The sequence below is a fragment of the Astatotilapia calliptera genome, chromosome 15, assembly GCF_964374335.1.
Source record: "Astatotilapia calliptera chromosome 15, fAstCal68.1, whole genome shotgun sequence".
Taxonomy (NCBI): Eukaryota; Metazoa; Chordata; class Actinopteri; order Cichliformes; family Cichlidae; genus Astatotilapia; species Astatotilapia calliptera.
In genome coordinates, this window is record NC_137436.1 from 31,733,463 (window position 1) to 31,753,216 (window position 19,754).

The following is a 19,754-nucleotide window of genomic DNA, read 5'->3' on the forward strand; positions in this document are numbered from 1 at the left end:
ACACATTTCCTGTAATTTATAATTCTTATAATCTCTTTCTGCTATTTGCACATTTTTTACTTTAAATTTCTAAGATAATTTGTAAATTTTGTAGTAACCTGTAAATTGTAAATACTGTAAAACTTTTTTCTGTCATTTAATGGTCGGGCATTGTACAACTATAAGCATTTCACCCCCATGTCATACTGTGTATGGTTGTGTGTGTGTGACAAATAAAATTTGAATTTGAATTTGAATTTGTTTGTGGTGCTAATGTGTACTACTGGATTCATTTAAATTTTATTTTGGTAATATCTGTCTGTGACTGGAGAACACAAATTTCCACAAAATGTTTTTATGATTATCATCATATGAAATTTGAAAGATTAAGTGGTCAACCAAGACATAAGCCATTCTTCTATTCTTTTTGTTATAAACCTTTAATGCACAAGACTTTTCTGAAACCTACAGACAACTTTATTCTTTTAAAATGTTCCCAAATTTTCTAAAGTTACAAATATATAAATATTTAAAGAAAACATCTTCCTATAGGATCAGTTTGATAAGGTGTCTGTGAATAATCACCAGCCATTATTAATTAGTCATATGTAAGAACACAGCACTTCAGAACTGTGAACTCTTCATTTTGATCTCACTTAGATCTTTTTTAAAAAATTGTAACTAACTTCTAACTAGCTAACTTCTTGCATAGTTGTGACACTGTTGCAATATCCATCCAGAAGTAGAAATGATTCATTTCATTAGGAAGAAATGAATTGCTGTAATTAGCTAATCATGTGGTCAAAATTTGTAAAGCTTGTGTCAGGGTCCTGGGACTGGGCGACCCAGGACCCTTGGGCAGTCATGGACCTGTGTTATTATTATGTATTGTTGGTGTTGCTTCCCCTTCTCTGTGCTTGTACATATGTGTGTGTGGGTGGCTGTGTGTCTGAGTACTTGTTTATAGGCGCCGTCAGGCCTGGGGTGTGTGGCCCTGCTAGGGGACTGGCCACACCCGAAGCCACACACCTGCTGCTGATCAGGCCTCGTCGGGGGAGCTACTTAAGAGAGTCTTGGAGCTCCCACCGACGCGGGATCATTGCTTGGGACTCCACGTTAGTTACCCAGTCTAGGTTTTGTCATAAAGTGTATGCCTGCCATTACTGAGTGTCCTGACAGCTGCCGCTATTGTTTCCCGCAGGAGAAACGTGGAAGGCTTGGAGAGCAGCGAGCACCGGGGGGTGCTGACACGGGAGCAGAGAGCACTAGGAGGACACGACACGGGAGTTTGGGGGAAAACACTGGGATTCATTGTTGCTTTCTACCACACTGTAAATAAACGCACTGCTTGTAATTTGAGCTCCGCGCCTGGGTCCTCCTTTCCCACATTCCCCCACGGTTTGCCACGCCAAACCGTGACAGCTTGGTATACTTGGGTTCTGCTAATGTTCAACAGAATGAGGGGAAAAAAGGATTTAGTGACTCTGAGCTTGGTCGTTGGCACCAGACCAACTACTGGTTTGAGTATGAAACACATTGGGTGTTAGCCTTAATGGTAATTGGTGAGTTTACTCCAAGAAACATGAAGCTACAAAATCTTGTGACCATAGCTAATTTTCTTCAAGGTTCCGGAGCAGGCTTTCCCTTTTTAAAAAAAATAAAGTTTATAGTTATACCTTGAAACATCCCATAGTTACAATGCAATAGGCATAGGCTGCTGGGGGCTTCTGAAGATAAGTGTGTCTTCTTAACTGCTTGATCTGTTTATACACTATTATTGCTTTTAATTATTTTAAAACTTTGGCTCTATCCCACATGTGTCTTTTGTGCTTTCTCCCACTGCTCTTTTATGTTTTCCGCCACCCGAGTCATGGCAGATGGCCGCCCCTCCTGAGCCTCATTGTGCCGGAGGTCTTTTCCTGTCAAAGGGGAATTTCTCTTTCTCACTGTCGCCAAGTGCTTGCTTAAAGGGGTCAACTAATAGTTGGAGTTTTCTCTCTATCATTCTAGAATCCTTACCTTACAATATAAAATTTGTAATTTGGCACTATTGTCGAGTTTTTCTCTTGTGTCCTTACCCTACAATATAGGGTTCCTGAGGTAACAGTAACTGCAATCACCAACCACTTGGTTGTGTATCTCGTTGTATGCTGTCCCATTTTGCATTTTAAATTTAGCTACTTTGTAATGAATAATCTCCTGGGCACCTTTGCACAGCCTTGGGCCCTGTCAGCTGTGTTAGTCCCAGCTATGTTAATGCTTGCAGCCTGTTCTTGTTCTGCCATGCTGTCCTTTTGATTGACCATTTATAACCACAGGTAGGATTTGTTAATGCCAGCCACTTCCATTTGCCGATAAGACATCCCATGCAGGGGCTTGGTTGTTCGTACAGTTCCTCATCACCATTTGTCTTTAGCTGCCTGAAGTACTCATGGACCCGCTCTTTTTGGGGGCCATTTTTCTCATATATTTTCAGATGTTCCATACTTCATCTTGGATTGTGGCCCTGACACTCATTAGTTCTCACCCCCTCTCTTATCGTATCTCATAGAACATCAGGGACTTTTTGATGAAGATCTCCGTGGGTTGTGCGGAGTTTTGATGTCTTGACATCTATCTCCTCCCATGGCCAACTTGTTATTTCAGCTAAGTATCTAATGACCAGTAGAGAACAGGTTTTGATAGCTTAGATTTTATTACTACCATTCTGATGTGTTCCCTGTTGGAATAGCACACAATTAATATTCAGTTAATTGCCACTACTAGTATGTAACTAGTAACACAACCACAAATGTTTATAAATGACAACTGTGTTAATCAGCAGGATGTACTTTTTTAATTTTTTTCTTCGACTTCACAGTCTGAGTACAATCAGTACAGTTACACTGAATTATTCATGTACACAACCTTATCATGTGGCAAAATTAGTAATCTTCTTCATTTAAATGTGAAAGTGGCTGAATGTTGATGTGCCTGAGTTCAGCAAGGACGTGAAGTTCTGGACTAAATTTTATTTTATAACCGTAATAAGGCAGCAAAATCCCCTGTCATAGGGGCTGGCTTGAGAAACTAAGGGTCACCATAAACAACAAGGACTGAGACTTTATGAGACCCAAGAGATAAATAGGAGCTACAGAAAAAGAATTCTTGTTAGAGAACATATGTTCAGCTAACTTCTCCTGTGTAAAGGTCACAGTGAGAGAGTAATAGCTCTGGTATATTCATTGTCGTGCATCTTCATCCATTTGGTGCAAATGAGCAGTGGGGACCCCCACATCATTTACGATGGTGAAATTATGTACTCAGTTGCTGCAAGGGGAAATGCAGAATTATGAGTTCCAGTATTATTACTTTCCAGGGTCTAATGAAGATTTCACTTTGGTATTGAACTGCACAACTGTTGCTGTTTTGTGCTCTATTTAAATATATTATTGAACATTTGTACACCTTTTAATAGAGTTGGCCACTCTACAATGTGTTTTATAGTCACAATGTCACCATTAGTACTTCCTTTTATTTATTTCCTCTCTGAATCTATTAACTGAGCACCCTAAATGGATATTAATTATTTCATGATTTTTTTCATTGGTGGTCAGTGAGCTGTAGTAACAGTGGCAGCTTTCTGCTATTGCTTCCAAGAATTTTCATAATGGGACAAGTAAGCTACACAATTAAAGCAGAAACATAAGCAAGGAGGTTGTTTTTCTTTTGTTTTTTTATTAAGATGCAGAACTGAGATCTGCATAATGTTTTACATCATGAGGACTTTGTAATTTCAGGTTTTGTATGTGGTCGGGGTGAGGGGTAAAGAAAGAAGAGTTTCAAGTTTTTAGAGCATACGTATATTGCAAAAACAGAAAGCTCACAGTGCTTTTATTTACTTATGTATTTATTTAGAAACAGATTATTTTACCAGTGCAGTGCAGACAAAATTGCCTAGTGCACACCAGAGCCAGCAAGTTGCCACCACCACAACAACATGTACTAATTAGTGGCACTATAAGTCACCTGCACCTACAGTATTTATACTTACCTCAATGCATTATTTGGAGTAATGTGTGACTACAGAAGCTATTGTCCTGGATCATGCATAGATTGTTGTTTGCTATATAAAATACTTTCAGAAATAACACGTTTCATCACAGAAACTAAAAAATATGTAGATAGTCTAATATGATTAGAACAAAATTCTGGAGTTCCTAGATGGTACATATAAAGGAGAAATATGTTACATATGTAGTGAATATTTTTTATTTTTAACACCTTGGTCAGTTTCTCTCAAATGAAATCTAATTTTTATTTTCTATTAAACGTTGTCCAATTTGCAAAAAAAATGTTATGATTCAAAGTTTGAACATATGTAATAGTGTATAATATATAAACATGATATTTTACACGCTACACACACACACACTTGCTTGATCTAATTTCCAAGCACTAACATCAGCATCATATTTCAAATATATGCTTTCTTACAGAACATATTATAGATCATTTTTTCTGCACTGTCCTCTTTTGCACTCCTGTTCCATCCTGTAATGCAGCTTGATGAAACTGACAGACTGCAAAGCATCAGGGAATTGCAAGGTTTGACAAAAAAGCTACTAAACTGAAAGCAAGAACCCCATATATCTTTCTTGGCAACTGCAGAGTGTGCTGTGTCAGTGTTAAAGGTCAGAGGTCCAGTCCATTCGGTGCAGTTTCGATTCTTAAAGCAGAGTCATGTCTCAACACAACATAAAGCAGCAGTGGCCGAGGGCTACACTGAAAGCACACATCTTATGAAGTGGAATGGAGTATGGAGTAAGGGAGATAAACAGTCTTGTGTTCTCAGCTTTTAGGTGAAGGGGGAATATTATCCACATCAAACACAAGTCAAATATCTCTGCACATATGAAGGTCATCATTCAGTTTTATTTGTCACTATTCCTTGCTTTTGTTGAAGTGGGTACGATTTAAACTTGCCTTGCACCACTTGTTTCTTATGTTCGGTAAAAATTTATAAGTGTATCCAAATATTTAATATTTATGGATGTTACAAATAAAACCTTTATTTTAGAGTACTTCCTGGTTAAAAATCCGGCCCCAGTAATTGCACAAAAAAACTCAACTTGCAGAACTTGACAGGTAAAATATAAAAGACCATAATGTTAAATGTCCATGAACCAACTCTATCTTCTCAAGCAGAATTTAGACAGTAAGTTATGGTAAAATTAAATTGCAGTAGGGGGTTTGAGGTCCTTCTTATCCTTAAAGACATTTTTTGGCTTTCATCAGTCAGAGGTTACAACAAAGCAAGCAGTGATATGCAGGAAAAGGTCTGGGGCAGACTCAAAACCAGGCCTCTGCATTAGCCCTTGGCATATTAATCACCTGCTCAACCGAGTCTGAAGTTGAGGTGCTTAGCTGACTTATGTGGGTGAGATTCTTGTGGTTTATCCAGCGTGAGTGGATATTCTTCCCCCCCAAGCCAGCGTCTCTATTTCTCCAAAAGTGGGTTGGCTCCCAGCAGCTCCTGCTTCTCAATACTGCAATTGTGCTCTTGGGGGAAAATGAAATAAAATAAGAGAAAAAACAAACAAACAAGAACATAGCTCATCAGAAGTTGACCATTACGAGTGGATGGCAGCGACCCCTTTGCTGGAAGCATCTAATTCCACAGTGAAGTACACTGAAAAATCAGACAGGAACAGGACTGGCAAAACACTTATCATGTGCTGCATCACACTTCACATTGTTTAGCAATTTGAACTGGACCCTGTTTTTGTTTTATTTAGTAATGAGACAAGAACAGGTAGACAATCTGTATGGAACTGTATGGCCACATTTTGTCTGTTGGTTGTCTCTGACAGACCTCTGTAAGCTCATTAGGAAGCGAGCATTCAAGCATAAATAAATATATATATTGCCTTTTCTTTGATAAATCTCCCATCGGTTCCTGCTTTTTACATCTTTGTGTGAAATTACAATATAACTTTGGGGCTTTTATTTTGAAGACCACTGAAGGCAAACAAATGCAGCTTCCGTGTTTATGCGTTGGGATTGATGTTTGAGAGAGCGATATAGAATATATAGAATATAGAGTTTTTAACAAGACATGAACTTCTGAGTATTTATTAACTGAAGTCAGAGGTATAACTGCGTACTTAGAGCGGACTGCTGTGTTTAAGGAACCCCCCCCCCAGAAAAACAATAATTTACAAAAAATACTCGTACTAAATGTGTATCTGCCTAGCTGTATTTTCTCGGGGCCAAGACTGTCCTCCTTAAAAAAAATAAAATTAACAACATTTTTCTTTTAGCTTTATATCATTGGATGTACTAATAACTCTCAACAGATAGCTTTAATAGTGACGACATTTTAAAAACCTCTGACTATATTTGTACAATATAACTTGCCTAAGAATCCCCTCATTTCTTCATGCTTGATATTGTCATGATCCTGGGTTTTGAACTCAGTTATGGACTCTATGGGATCTTTCTTTCCTATTAAATGTCTTCTATTTGGTTTATTAGTGTGCATACTTGTTTATCATTTTGAAGCTTTGTGCTTTGCTTCAGTTAATGTTTTTGCCATTCGTATCCCACTTAGAATTTATTCTCTATAGTCTCTTGTTTTCTTACTCTTCCCCTTGTACCCTTCTGTGTCAAGTTTGTACGTTGGAGTCTGTTGTCTTTGTTTACTTCCTGTCCTCTTTTGGTAGTATTTGGCCACTTGTGTTTTGTATTTAGTTTTACTTCCCTTGTCTTGTCTGTGGCAATTAGTTCATCTGTGTCTTGTTTTCCCTAGCTGTCTCCACTTGCCCTGATTGACCTTCTGTGTGCATAAGTAGTGCTATTTCCCCTTAGTCTTTGTGAAAGTGTTTGTTTTTGTGCCCCTCACTGCTGGGTCTGTTTGTGATAGTTTTCAGTTCCCTCTTGGACTTTATGTTTTGCCTGTTTGACTATTTTACAGCATAATAAAACAAATCGCTTTCTGTTGAATACTGCTTGCTTCTGGGTTTGCATTTTGTGTCCTCAATTTCACACTCCACACACTCTGTAAGCTCGGATGACTCATGACAGACCTGTATGTCCAATGATTCAGAGTAAAGAAAACCTTTACTAGTTAATTTGTCAAATTAAACTTCTGATGTGAAAAAGGCTACAAAACGGGGCTTGAGCAGTCTGTCTCACCCTGGTAAAGCATACATATGTTATGTGTCTTTGAATCAAAAAACATCAGGCTTTTTCTTAAAACTTAGTAGAATATGTAAAAATGACACATTGCAATAACGTCACAGATTGCTGATGAAAGCACACCAGCTCCTGCATCTTGGCCTCGTTGGACCCTTCAGAAGAAAAGCAATATGGTAGACCTTTAACTAGTGACTAATAACAGGGTTGGTTCATGTTTATTGAGACAAGTTGCATTCTTATATTACCAGTAACTACTGCTGCATCCCAGTAAATATCAGTGAATTTGACTTTCATAGATATATAACCATGAGTAATGTTTCTGAGACTTAATTATGTGTTACAAATGAGTTGTTAATTCCACCAGTGACTTCACCAGGTTCATTATAATCCAGGCAGATTTCATGTGCCAATTCCAGTGCATTACATTCCTTAGGTTTTTGGATCAAATGGAGAGGTGAGAACTAGTGAATAGTGTGGGGGAAGCAAGGATGAACAGCACAGACTGGAGACTGATACCATACTGGGAAACAGGGAAACACAATGTTAGTTGGAGTTGGTAGAGACTGGGCAATGGTATTCATTGAGATTGTCTTACTTGTGGTCCAAGGCAAAAAGGTGGTGAGTTAATGTGTCAGTTGGCAAATTGGATTCCAGATCAGGGAGAGCTGGCATGGTAGAGAGCAGCCAGGCAGCTTTGTGTCTGGTAGAACAGATTTCAGCATGTGAGAGTGAGCTGGAGGTAAATGTGGGGATGAATATACTAGAAAATCCTTAAGATTGATCCAGTTTGTCCTTCAGATGAGTAAATGGGCACTGGGTCTTGGATTCTGTATGGAAGATGGGAAACAGTTGCGAGAATACTGTGAGCCAAGGAATTCAAAGACATAAGCTGGAGCCAATTTACCACTAAAGTGAAAAGTGCAATTTGGCAGAGAATCCGAGCCTCAGCCTGTCCTTAAGTTCTCAGCCTCCTGATGGCTAATGGCTGGAAGGTGTGGGGAAGAGAGGACCCACCCAAAGGTGGAGGCATTGAAGGAGCTGCCTAAAATCACCCAACCTGTCCTGGACCTTAACAGATAGAATTCTTTGTAATGGTCAGTCCGATTTTCAACACAGTTTCTATAATTCATTTTACATGTTTATATGACAAAACCTGATAACAGCAGGGTTTTATGTTTGTGAACTGTTTAACGAAGCAATGTGACATCTTGATGTTCAGGACTGGGCACAGAGTGGATGCTTATTTTGTGTGCATAAAGTTTGTGTTTAATCTGCTTGGCTGAACACATCATTAACAATTTACATTTGTTCTTAAAGGATAAAGAGGTCAGGGCGCACTTATAGATTTCCAGACAATGATAAAACACCTTGATTTGTGTGTCAAGCAGCAAGCTCAGGACCTTCACAAGAAAACAGGTGCTTATGGTGTGTCTAATGGTTTTTATTGCAGTACTATGTTGCTCCTGTTTGATTGTTTTCAGTCTATTTTTGTGTGTTGGTGGTATGTATAGTTTTCCTTAACAGACCAACAAATAGTGTTATGAGGTGTCAGATTCATGAATAAGGCAAAAAGACCAAAATAGTCTTCTCTGCTATGGTAGAAATGGCATATCTGATAGTGATGCTTTCGTATGGCAGCTGCCCCTTGAAGGTATGCTTTATATTAGTTTACTTTAGTAATATTAAGAAATAATATAAGTGTCCTGTGTTCTTTTAATTATAGGCACGGTTGAATTCACTCCAAAAAGAAGGTCTGTGATAAGATGATGGCTGTGAGAAGGCTTGAAGAAGAGGACATGGTACTTCTGATAGAAATGAGGAAACACTGGATGGAAGTTTCGAGAATACCATATGTGGAGGAAGGTATGAAGAGAGGATGGGTATTAACATAATTTCTTAAGTATGCAGAACCTTAGAAAGAGCTTTTTAAAACATTTAAAATATTAAAGTTTAAAAAAGTTGATCTACAAAGTTGGTCTACATCGATTGCCTATTAGAAGGGCATTATATTATACTCAGGCTTATATTCATTTTTTAATTTATCTTACAGATATGCAAAATTCCCAGTTTGCACGTTTCTTCCAGTACTAAAAATGTGGCTTTCTTTATCTGCTTTCATCTGGCAGTTATGAAAGTTATGAAATGAAAGGAAGATGGATAACTGTGTTGTGTTGTGTGTGACCGAAAGGTGCTGATTCAGGTCTGCGGTGCATACTGAGCTGGAAGCTAAACAGCAGGTATACTTGAATACCTCAGGATCTTCTAGACTCTCAGGACTCAGGCAGAACCGCTGAAGGGGCTTGATGATGAAGATGACAGATGGATGATTGACAGCACTTCAAAAAGCTGTTTGAATGATAAGGATGTGTAACTGTGTGACACCAGAAGAGGAGTAGGTCTTATTCACTAAACATTTTCTAATCTTTTTCTATATTTATATCTGTTTGATAGTAACTTTGATTTTTACTTGGGCCCTCTTCTACCAAGGCTTTTGCTATGACCCTATTGCCCGTCTTCCCCCCTACATACCTGTGAATGACAGCAGACTGTTCTGTCGCGCTTTTTTATAAAATCTGTTAGAGTCCACAAATAAAATGCACAATACTTTTGTAATATCTAGCAGCTTGCTCCTCAAAGTCATCCAGCTTCACAGCAAGTGTGTCGCGAAGCTGTCAATAAGAAACAAATGGTCACCCATTCTGAGCATGTTGTTTCGGTTCACTATAGATAAGACTTTTCACCGAATGTGGATCTGTGTTAAATCTTTGGCAAAAGTGTTTTTTTCTTTAAAATTACAGGTTGCAACTATTTGAGATTTTATTGGTGTCACGGTTTGCCGGGGCAAGCCGTGTGGAGGTGAAGAAAGGACCCAAAAGGCGGCAGCTCTGGTGCAGGTGAGTGTTTATTTACAGCAGTGGGTACAAACAGCAACAGGGTGTGAACATGAAACCGAAAACCTAAACTGGGTAAACTAATGACACAAACAAGGAATGACGGTGCAGGGAGATCCGGGGAAATACACATGAAGAGACGCAGGGAGACCGAGGGGAAACAACACAGACGAACCAGCGATTACTAAGACAGAAAATACAACTTAAATACACTGAGAACACAGGGAGGTGGGAGACACAGCTGGGAGTGATTAACATGACGAGACCAGGGAGGCAAACTGAAAACACTCGCATAAGACGCAGACCTTCACAATAAAACAGGAACACACGGGGGAACAGGGTAAATACCAATTAGAGAACAGAACCAAAATCGCGAAGAGAAAACACAAAACGCTGGGTCAAAAGGACCCAGGATCATGACAGTACCCCCCCCCCTCAAAGGCTGGCTCCAGACAGCCCAACAAGAAACAAAACAGCCAGAAAAAACAGAAAACAACCCGACCAGGGCGGGCGGCGGGGGCCCAGGTAGGAGGGCTCGAAGCAAAACAAAACCGGAGCACCAGAAGGCCAAAAGACAAAAACAAAAAACGAGCCCAAACCCAAAAGAAACGAAGCACACCAGAACAAAGGAAAAACAGAGTCCAAAATAGAAGAGTCCAGGGGGCCGGCCAGGGCCCGACAGCACAGGAGTCCAAACAGTGCAGGGGGCCGGCCAGGGGGCCGACAGCACAGGAGTCCAAACAGTCCAGGGGGGCCGCCCGTGCGGACGGCAACGTGGACACAGTTCGGGGGCCGACCGTGCGGACGGCAACGGCGGCGACGTGGACACAGTTTGGGGGGCCAACCGTGCGGACGGCAACGGCGGCGACGTGGACACAGTTCGGGGGGCCGGCCGTGCGGACGGCAACGGCGACCACTCAGGCGATGGCGGTCCGGGGGCCGGCCGTGCGGAAGGCAACGACGGCCACTCAGGCGAAGAGGGTCCGGGGGCTGGCCGCGCGGAAGGCAGCGGCGGCGACTCAGGCGATGGCGATCCGGACCAGGCGAAGCACAGGCTGAAGCTGGACCAGGCGAAGCACAGGCGGAAGCTGGGCCAGGCGAAGCACAGGCGGAGGCTGGGCCAGGCGAGGATGAAGAGGCGGAGGCTGGGCCAGGCGAGGCTGAAGGCTCTGCGGCTGGGCCAGGCGAGGCTGAAGACACGGAGGCTGGGCCAGGCGAGGATGATGATGGAGCTACAGCAGGCGGCTGGACGGGCTGAACGGGCCCCTCGGACCCTCCAGCGGAGGCAGGAGGCTGAACGGGCCCCTCGGACCCTCCAGCGGAGGCAGGAGGCTGAACGGGCCCCTCGGACCCTCCAGCAGAGGCAGGAGGCTGAAAGGGCCCCTCGGACCCTCCAGCGGAGGCAGGAGACGAAGGCCGGAGCGGTCCCTCGGACCCTCCAGCGGAGACTAGAGACGAAGGCCGGAGTGGTCCTACGGACCCTCCAGCAGAAGTCACCACTAAGCCAGCAGTCATGGAGTCCTCTGGCAAACACGAAGGCAACTGGCGATGCACTGAGCACTGGCTCTGCCCAGGCAACGCTGACATGGTGCAGTTCTCAGGTGGCTGCATAGACTTCAGGGGTCCAGAATCAGCTGGGGACTGAGACCTAGCCTCTGGGGAAGCCCTGGAGCGGCAAACTGTGCCAATGGCGGCTGAACGGTGAAAAGCACCTTGAGGTGAAATTAGACTTTCTCCCTGCATGGAGTGAATGAGTGAAACCGGGGATACAGGGGCCTGCGCTACAGGCGGCACTGGGGCTACAGGGGCCTGCGCTACAGGCGGCACTGGGGCTACAGGGGCCTGCGCTACAGGCGGCACTGGAGCTACTGGGGCCTGCGCTACAGGCGGCACTGGAGCTACTGGGGCCTGCGCTACAGGCGGCACTGGAGACCGAACTGAGGGTGGCACTGGAGACCGAACTGAGGGTGGCACTGGAGACTGAACTGAAGGCGGCACTGGAGACAGAACTGAAGGCGGCACTGGAGACTGAACTGAAGGAGGCACTGGAGACTGAACTGAAGGAGGCACTGGAGACTGAACTGAAGGAGGCACAGGAGACTGAACTGAAGGAGGCACAGGAGACTGAGCCGAGAGGGAGCGGGGGAGCTAACTGAGCTGCCGGTAGCTGCACAGGTGATAAGCAGCTCGCGTTGACATCCGCCACACAAAACGCAGCCCCTGAATGAACAGTCATGCAGTCCGAAAATGAAAAAGAGTCCTCACTCACCACAGCCGGCGATTTAGAAGCCCGAACGTCCGGCTGTGGGGTGGCGCGCTTGCGGCGCAATCGGCGTTTCCTCCCCGCAGACGGCTCCGACGGGCCGGGCAAGATCACATCCGGCGAGTCGGGCAGCGAGGCAGGAGTGGCTGAGAGAAGGTGCGGTGTGAGCCGGAGAAAAGCCTGCATGGTCGGAGGAAGCGACTGCAGAAGCCATGGCAGGCCAGAAAAGAGCCGTTGTAGCCGACTTTCCACGGCACGACGAAGCTCCTCTGGAGGGTTCTCCAGCCATAGCCCGAGGAGAATCTCCACATTGTACGCAATGTCGTCCTGGAGCTCCTCGGACGGATTTACTGCCGCTGGGTCCATGGTGGCTGGTTCGTACTGTCACGGTTTGCCGGGGCAAGCCGTGTGGAGGTGAAGAAAGGACCCAAAAGGCGGCAGCTCTGGTGCAGGTGAGTGTTTATTTACAGCAGTGGGTACAAACAGCAACGGGGTGTGAACATGAAACCGAAAACCTAAACTGGGTAAACTAACGACACAAACAAGGAATGACGGTGCAGGGAGATCTGGGGAAATACACATGAAGAGACGCAGGGAGACCGAGGGGAAACAACACAGACGAACCAGCGATTACTAAGACAGAAAATACAACTTAAATACACTGAGAACACAGGGAGATTACACACAGGTGGGAGACACAGCTGGGAGTGATTAACATGACGAGACCAGGGAGGCAAACTGAAAACACTCGCATAAGACGCAGACCTTCACAATAAAACAGGAACACACGGGGGGAACAGGGTAAACACCAATTAGAGAACAGAACCAAAATCGCGAAGAGAAAACACAAAACGCTGGGTCAAAAGGACCCAGGACCATGACAATTGGTACTTTTTTGATGTCGTCTTCTAATTTATTGTGATGTGACTACAAAACAAGTCTATGTCTTCTTGCTACCATCCAGGATAGGCATTATTTATGTACTTTATATTTTCAACCAAAGATAAAATTAAAAAGCTGTGACAAAACAACACTGCATATGATATTACCTTAAAACACAGGTTAGCATGTTAGCAGAAAAAAATACCACCTTAATTGTTCGTGTTTTTTCTAGACTTCTGCATGTCATGTAATTCAATATAACATCATACTCTATTATGATGATGACTGAAATAAATCTTGAACCTTTTAAAAAAAGTGTGAATGTTTTATATACTGTATATTTTACAGTTTCATTAAACTTGTATGGCTGAAACTGGAGATTTCTGTAATTATAATGCGAACATGTACTGCACTGTAACTGCAAGACATTCTTTAGATCTTTATGTATAATGACATTTATGTCCTACTAATGCAACCACGTTTGTAATTCAATAAAAAAGAATTCTTCTCTGTTATTATAGGTACACATATACTGTAATAACCCTAATTTTTATGTGTTTATTCACTGTGTTAAATTACATTTTACATAAACCCAGTGAAATCACAGCTGAGATCTATTCAGCTATGATTGCTGACCTCTGCTAATGCAGTTAAGTTTATCGTTCTGAATTCTGCTCCATTATAGGTACATGCAGTGGGGAATATAATTATTTGATTTGGATTAAAATTAAGCTACCATAAAATTAGAGAGTGCTCAATTTCTTTGTAAGTGAGCAAAGTTACAAATTCAACATGAGAACAAATATTTTCTCCACTGTATCTGCAGGCCTGGTTTTAGCCTTTATCAAAGCATTTTTATTACAAAACAGAGCCGTGAAATTCTCACAGGTAACTCTACTCTTCAGTAATATGGTTAATTTGCCATAGCTAACACTATTTCGATATGAAGCCATATCCTTTTTGAATGTACAGGGTGGGCCATTTATATGGATACAGCGTAATAACATGGGAGTGGTTGGTGATATTAAAGTCCTGTTTGTGGCACATTGGTATATGTGAGGGGGCAAACTCCTCAAGATGGGTGGTGACCATGGTGGCCATTTAGAAGTCGGCCATCTTGGATAAAACTTTTGTTTTTTCAATGGGAAGAGGGCCATGTGACACATCAAACTTATTGGTAATGTCACAAGAAAAACAATGGTGTGCTTGGTTTCAACGTAACTTTATTCTTTCATGAGTTATTTACAAGTTTCTCTTTGTTCACAGCCATTGACATGTCGAAGAGGTTAACACGTGAGGAGTGGATCGAAATTGTGTTGATATCTGGTGAACGCAGTTGTCACACAGCGGAAATTTGTGTTTTTATGTTTTATCAATCTGTGTATTGGTACATAGTGTTGATTTTATTTGCATGATTTTATTGGGATATTTATATTGCATGTTTGTTTATTGATATTTATACTGCATGGTTTTAACCTCATATTTATATTTGTGTTAATGTTATACCATGTTCCTTTAACCCACTGTGGACTAAACAGTCAATTGTAGGCACCTGTGAGGTGGGGGCGTTCCCCAAGGTGGCCTATCAGCCGCCAGGTTGACCTATTAAAGGGGATGGTGAGCGCAGAGACAAGAGGAGAGAGGAGTGACGCACGAAGGGTGAGGAGGCGAAAAAGGAACGTGTGCACCCCCGCATGTGGAACGAACTACTGCCTGACTGTGGGGTGCCGCGAGTTGTTCGGCGATCCAGTCCTAACGGCAGGAACGGCAACAGGGGGTGGCGATGGCTGCAATGCACGACAGGGCAGGGATGCCCCTCTGCCTGCATCTGACGGTGAGACGAGGGAGGCCGTGTTCAGGTGTGGAGTGGGGCGGGACTATGCGGCGACGCGCTGTCAGGAGGAGACAGGTCCGCGATAGGAGCCCCCTCCCTGGTCTGTTGCTGACGAGTTTTACCATACTGGAAGAGAAGTTCCTCTCCTGTCTCTTTCATATAAGGACCATTCGCCCATGTGTGGCTGGACTGTGGGATTATGGGACTATGGGAGAGTAATTTTGGTATATAGAACACATGTTTTAGCCTTGTTTTAATATTGTATAGTTATTTCTGCCGGCAGGGTTTTTAGCGGGTTGCAACACTACTTTTATTGTATACGGGGAATTTTATCTTGTATTTGTGACTCTGGCTGTGTTTTTTTTATTATGGAAATAAATGGTGTTTGAAGCCAGCTTAGTTTCTGTGCCCTGAGCGCTGACCCACCCACTCCCCTTTGCGCTTGTATGTATACCAGACGTGGTGGTGGTGAAGATTTAGGTCCACCAGTCTTAGCGGCTACATAATTTTGGCGTTGTCGACAGGATACAAGTTTGGGGAGCAGGGTTCAGCAACCGGGGTACAGATATAAATGATAGAATGTAAAGCCAAGTGTTTAAATCAGCTACCCTCGCTGAGGGTTGTGAGCAAGGGGTGTACAGAAAAGACTTTTTTGCCACGTGAGTATTCATGAGTAGTGTTTGTCCACAAGGGATATCAGAGGAGTTGAGCTTCAAGAGTTGCTGGCTGTGGGATCGTGGGTTGCTGCTATGCAGTAGTGCTTAGGAGAAGCACGAAGACCAGGTTATACCTGGAAGGATCCCAGCAGTGCCCAGCTGAGAGGAGCCAATGGTCTGATAATCCCATACGCTAGCTATGCTATGTGGTCACGAAATTGAAGAAAAACAGGTTACCTGGATGTGGCAATTGGACTGTATGACTCACCTATGCTCTAACTTTTCTAGGATGCATTCGAAAGAACTGACTGATTGGTAACCGATTATTGCTGTTGTGTTATGTGTTCAGAAAGTAATAACAAAGCGACAGTATCCAGCAGGTTCAAATGTTGGCCAGCCACCCTCCCGGACAGAACACCTGAATGTTGTGACAGGGACTGTCACAGTTAAAATATGGGGGGATGTCACACAGCGGAAATTTGTGTTTTTATGTTTTATCAATCTGTGTATTGGTACATAGTGTTGATTTTATTTGCATGATTTTATTGGGATATTTATATTGCATGTTTGTTTATTGATATTTATACTGCATGGTTTTAACCTCATATTTATATTTGTGTTAATGTTATACCATGTTCCTTTAACCCACTGTGGACTAAACAGTCAATTGTAGGCACCTGTGAGGTGGGGGCGTTCCCCAAGGTGGCCTATCAGCCGCCAGGTTGACCTATTAAAGGGGATGGTGAGCGCAGAGACAAGAGGAGAGAGGAGTGACGCACGAAGGGTGAGGAGGCGAAAAAGGAACGTGTGCACCCCCGCATGTGGAACGAACTACTGCCTGACTGTGGGGTGCCGCGAGTTGTTCGGCGATCCAGTCCTAACGGCAGGAACGGCAACAGGGGGTGGCGATGGCTGCAATGCACGACAGGGCAGGGATGCCCCTCTGCCTGCATCTGACGGTGAGACGAGGGAGGCCGTGTTCAGGTGTGGAGTGGGGCGGGACTATGCGGCGACGCGCTGTCAGGAGGAGACAGGTCCGCGATAGGAGCCCCCTCCCTGGTCTGTTGCTGACGAGTTTTACCATACTGGAAGAGAAGTTCCTCTCCTGTCTCTTTCATATAAGGACCATTCGCCCATGTGTGGCTGGACTGTGGGATTATGGGACTATGGGAGAGTAATTTTGGTATATAGAACACATGTTTTAGCCTTGTTTTAATATTGTATAGTTATTTCTGCCGGCAGGGTTTTTAGCGGGTTGCAACACTACTTTTATTGTATACGGGGAATTTTATCTTGTATTTGTGACTCTGGCTGTGTTTTTTTTATTATGGAAATAAATGGTGTTTGAAGCCAGCTTAGTTTCTGTGCCCTGAGCGCTGACCCACCCACTCCCCTTTGCGCTTGTATGTATACCAGACGTGGTGGTGGTGAAGATTTAGGTCCACCAGTCTTAGCGGCTACACAGTAACCGGGTCATTGCAGCAGATTTCAATGCAAGACACCCTACGAGACTTTTATCTTTGGGGTCATCTGAAGGCAATTGTCTATGGCAGCGGTCCCCAACCCCCGAGTCGTTTGGTACAGTTGAGGCTCGTGTGAAATGTATGGTTTTCAGGGTTTTTATCGGTTTTCAGCGTTATTTTGTTATCGTTTTTATCGTTAACTCGGTTTTCCTGGGTCTTTACACGTGTGTTATGAATAAATCTTATTTTTTTCTGTACTGGTTATAGTTTTATTTTGTTGTATTTATTCGCGACACCTTAAAGGCCGGTCCGTGAAACTATTGTCAGGCATAAACTGGTCCGTGGCGCAAAAAAGGTTGGGGACCGCTGGTCTATGGTGTGAAGATACGAGATGTGCAGCAGCTGAAACTACGGATACTGGATGCCTGTGCTGGCATTTCTCCTGCGGTGTTGCTATCAGTGTGTGAAGAGTGGGAGAAGAGGGTTGCATTGACAATCCAACACAATGGGCAGCACATTGAACACATTTTATAAGTGGTCAGAAACTTGTAAATAACTCATGTTGAGTTGAAACCAAGCACACCATTGTTTGTCTTGTGACATTACCAATACGTTTGTTGTGTCACATGGCCCTCTTCCTATTGAAAAAACAAAAGTTGTATCCAAGATGGCCAACTTCTAAATGGCCACCATGGTCACCACCCATCTTGAGGAGTTTGCCCCCTCACATATACTAATGTGCCACAAACAGGACTTTAATATCACCAACCATTCCCATGTTATTACGCTGTATCCATATAAATGGCCCACCCTGTATTCTGAGTGTGTGGGTTGGTGTCTCTATGTAGTCATTTTTGGGAAAAGCACATTTTCAGTAGATTTCCATGTAGAGGTCTTTCCACTGGAAGATCATATTTGAATTAATGAATCACACAACTGAGTTACATGAGGCCAGTTTTTAATTTCCCTACAAAAAAAAAAGAAAAAAATGACAGCTGTTAAATTTGCATATTTAGTGATATCATATGGTTCTGTAATTTGACACAGATGGGGTTCAGTACATTAAATTGTCACCTGACAATCTGTAGCAGTAGTGTCTTGTTTAAGGGGTTCTCCTTTTGAATTAGTCAATCAGAGCTAATGAAAGCAATCCAAAATAAAAATAAAAATATTGCATAGCTCTTAGAAATGTTCTAATTTCCAGCATAGGTAAGCATGACAAGTTGTCCAAAGCATAAGATAAGAATACTTCATTTTTCCCATAAAATTGGAAACTATTGTTTTACAGCAGCCAGTGAAAGAGCATTCAAAAGATTTTCAGAAAACTTCCCATCTGACCTTTGACCTTGAGATTGAGGTTACTAAGATTCGAACTCTGTCCAAGAGTTTTAGTAGATGCATTTATGGTCTGTGACAAACCCCAATATGATACAATAAAGAGTTTAATTGTGAGATGAATATAGGTATTAAGGTAAGCTATCTATCTGTCACGGCGACGGATGGCCGGTACTGAATAGGACCCAGGTGCAGGAACCCAGAGCGGAGACGGTAGTTGATTTAATAGTTTATTACGGTTAAGTGCAAGGGGAACAACAAAAAAAAGGGAAATGTGGCAAAGACAGAAAATGACGAGACGTGGAGCCTTGGTGTGGCGTGCCCAGGGGAACGTGGCTAGGGCGAGGGAACGAGGCCTGAGAAGTGGAACGGAGCTGAGTGGGGAACAGTCACACTGAGGGGAGAGGATATAGAAGTTAGGCAGGTAGTGAAGGCAGCTCAGAAGTGGCCAGTATAAGAGCAGCAATTCTTACTTTGCAGTTAGGGACCTGGAGTGTTTGAGAGGGGGATGATGAAGATCCAGGGAGGCTGAGTGGCGTGGAAAGGCTGACCTGAGATCCGGGGCTCCAGATGGAGTGTGATGGCAGGAGGGCAGGCAGGTGAGGCACAGAGGGATTTCCAAAATGATCACTAGGTATTCCGAGTCCGGAGGTGGAGTGAGCCAGGGTGGGTACAGCGACTGTAGCACAAAAGAGTCTTAGTTAGTAAGATGAATCACAGCGAGAACTTGAAACACAAGACCTGTTACCAACATGGGTTGATGACGAACTGGCAGTGAGTGAACATCGATGTGTGGTTTAAATCCCTCTGGCTTGATAGCCTGCAATAGGCTCCAGGTGTGCAGGAGCTGGCCCTGCCCAGGGGCGGATCCCAGGTCAGTTCAGGAGCCTAATGGAAACTCCAGCCACCCACCGTAGACCATGACACTATCCTTGTTGGGCAAAGCTTAAACAATTACTACAGAAGGTGTTCAGCTGCATGTCCAGTAAGTGTGCAGATGACAGAAACAATTCATGTATTATCTGCAATTGTTACACACTGAGAGAAGACAAGGTTCATCCAGGTGCACGTGAAGGTTTATTGCGCTGAAACACAGCAAAACAGTTCAGTGTTACTGACGGCTTTGATTGCAATAACTGGCCTGCGATACTTTTATGAGGGATTATTTTGCCAGTCACCCGTGTGTCTGAGCCTCCACTGCCACCTACTGGCGTAACTAAATATCACCCCAACATACTTTTGTGAAGCATTACGTGTAATGTAATCAGCCCT

The 19,754-nt window shown here is 43.4% G+C and overlaps 2 long non-coding RNA genes across 2 annotated transcripts; one reads left to right on the plus strand and one right to left on the minus strand.

The window, feature by feature from the left end:
- Positions 1–908: 908 nt before the first annotated feature.
- Positions 909–1,338, plus strand: LOC145420320 (uncharacterized). Its single transcript, XR_013901614.1, has 2 exons — positions 909–1,094; positions 1,181–1,338. It is a non-coding gene; the product is annotated as an uncharacterized LOC145420320 (long non-coding RNA).
- Positions 1,339–17,442: 16,104 nt separating this feature from the next.
- Positions 17,443–19,416, minus strand: LOC113027406 (uncharacterized). Its single transcript, XR_003273046.2, has 3 exons — positions 19,235–19,416; positions 18,956–19,161; positions 17,443–18,876 (listed from the first exon to the last, which is right to left on the minus strand). It is a non-coding gene; the product is annotated as an uncharacterized LOC113027406 (long non-coding RNA).
- Between the last annotated feature and the right edge of the window lie 338 nt (positions 19,417–19,754).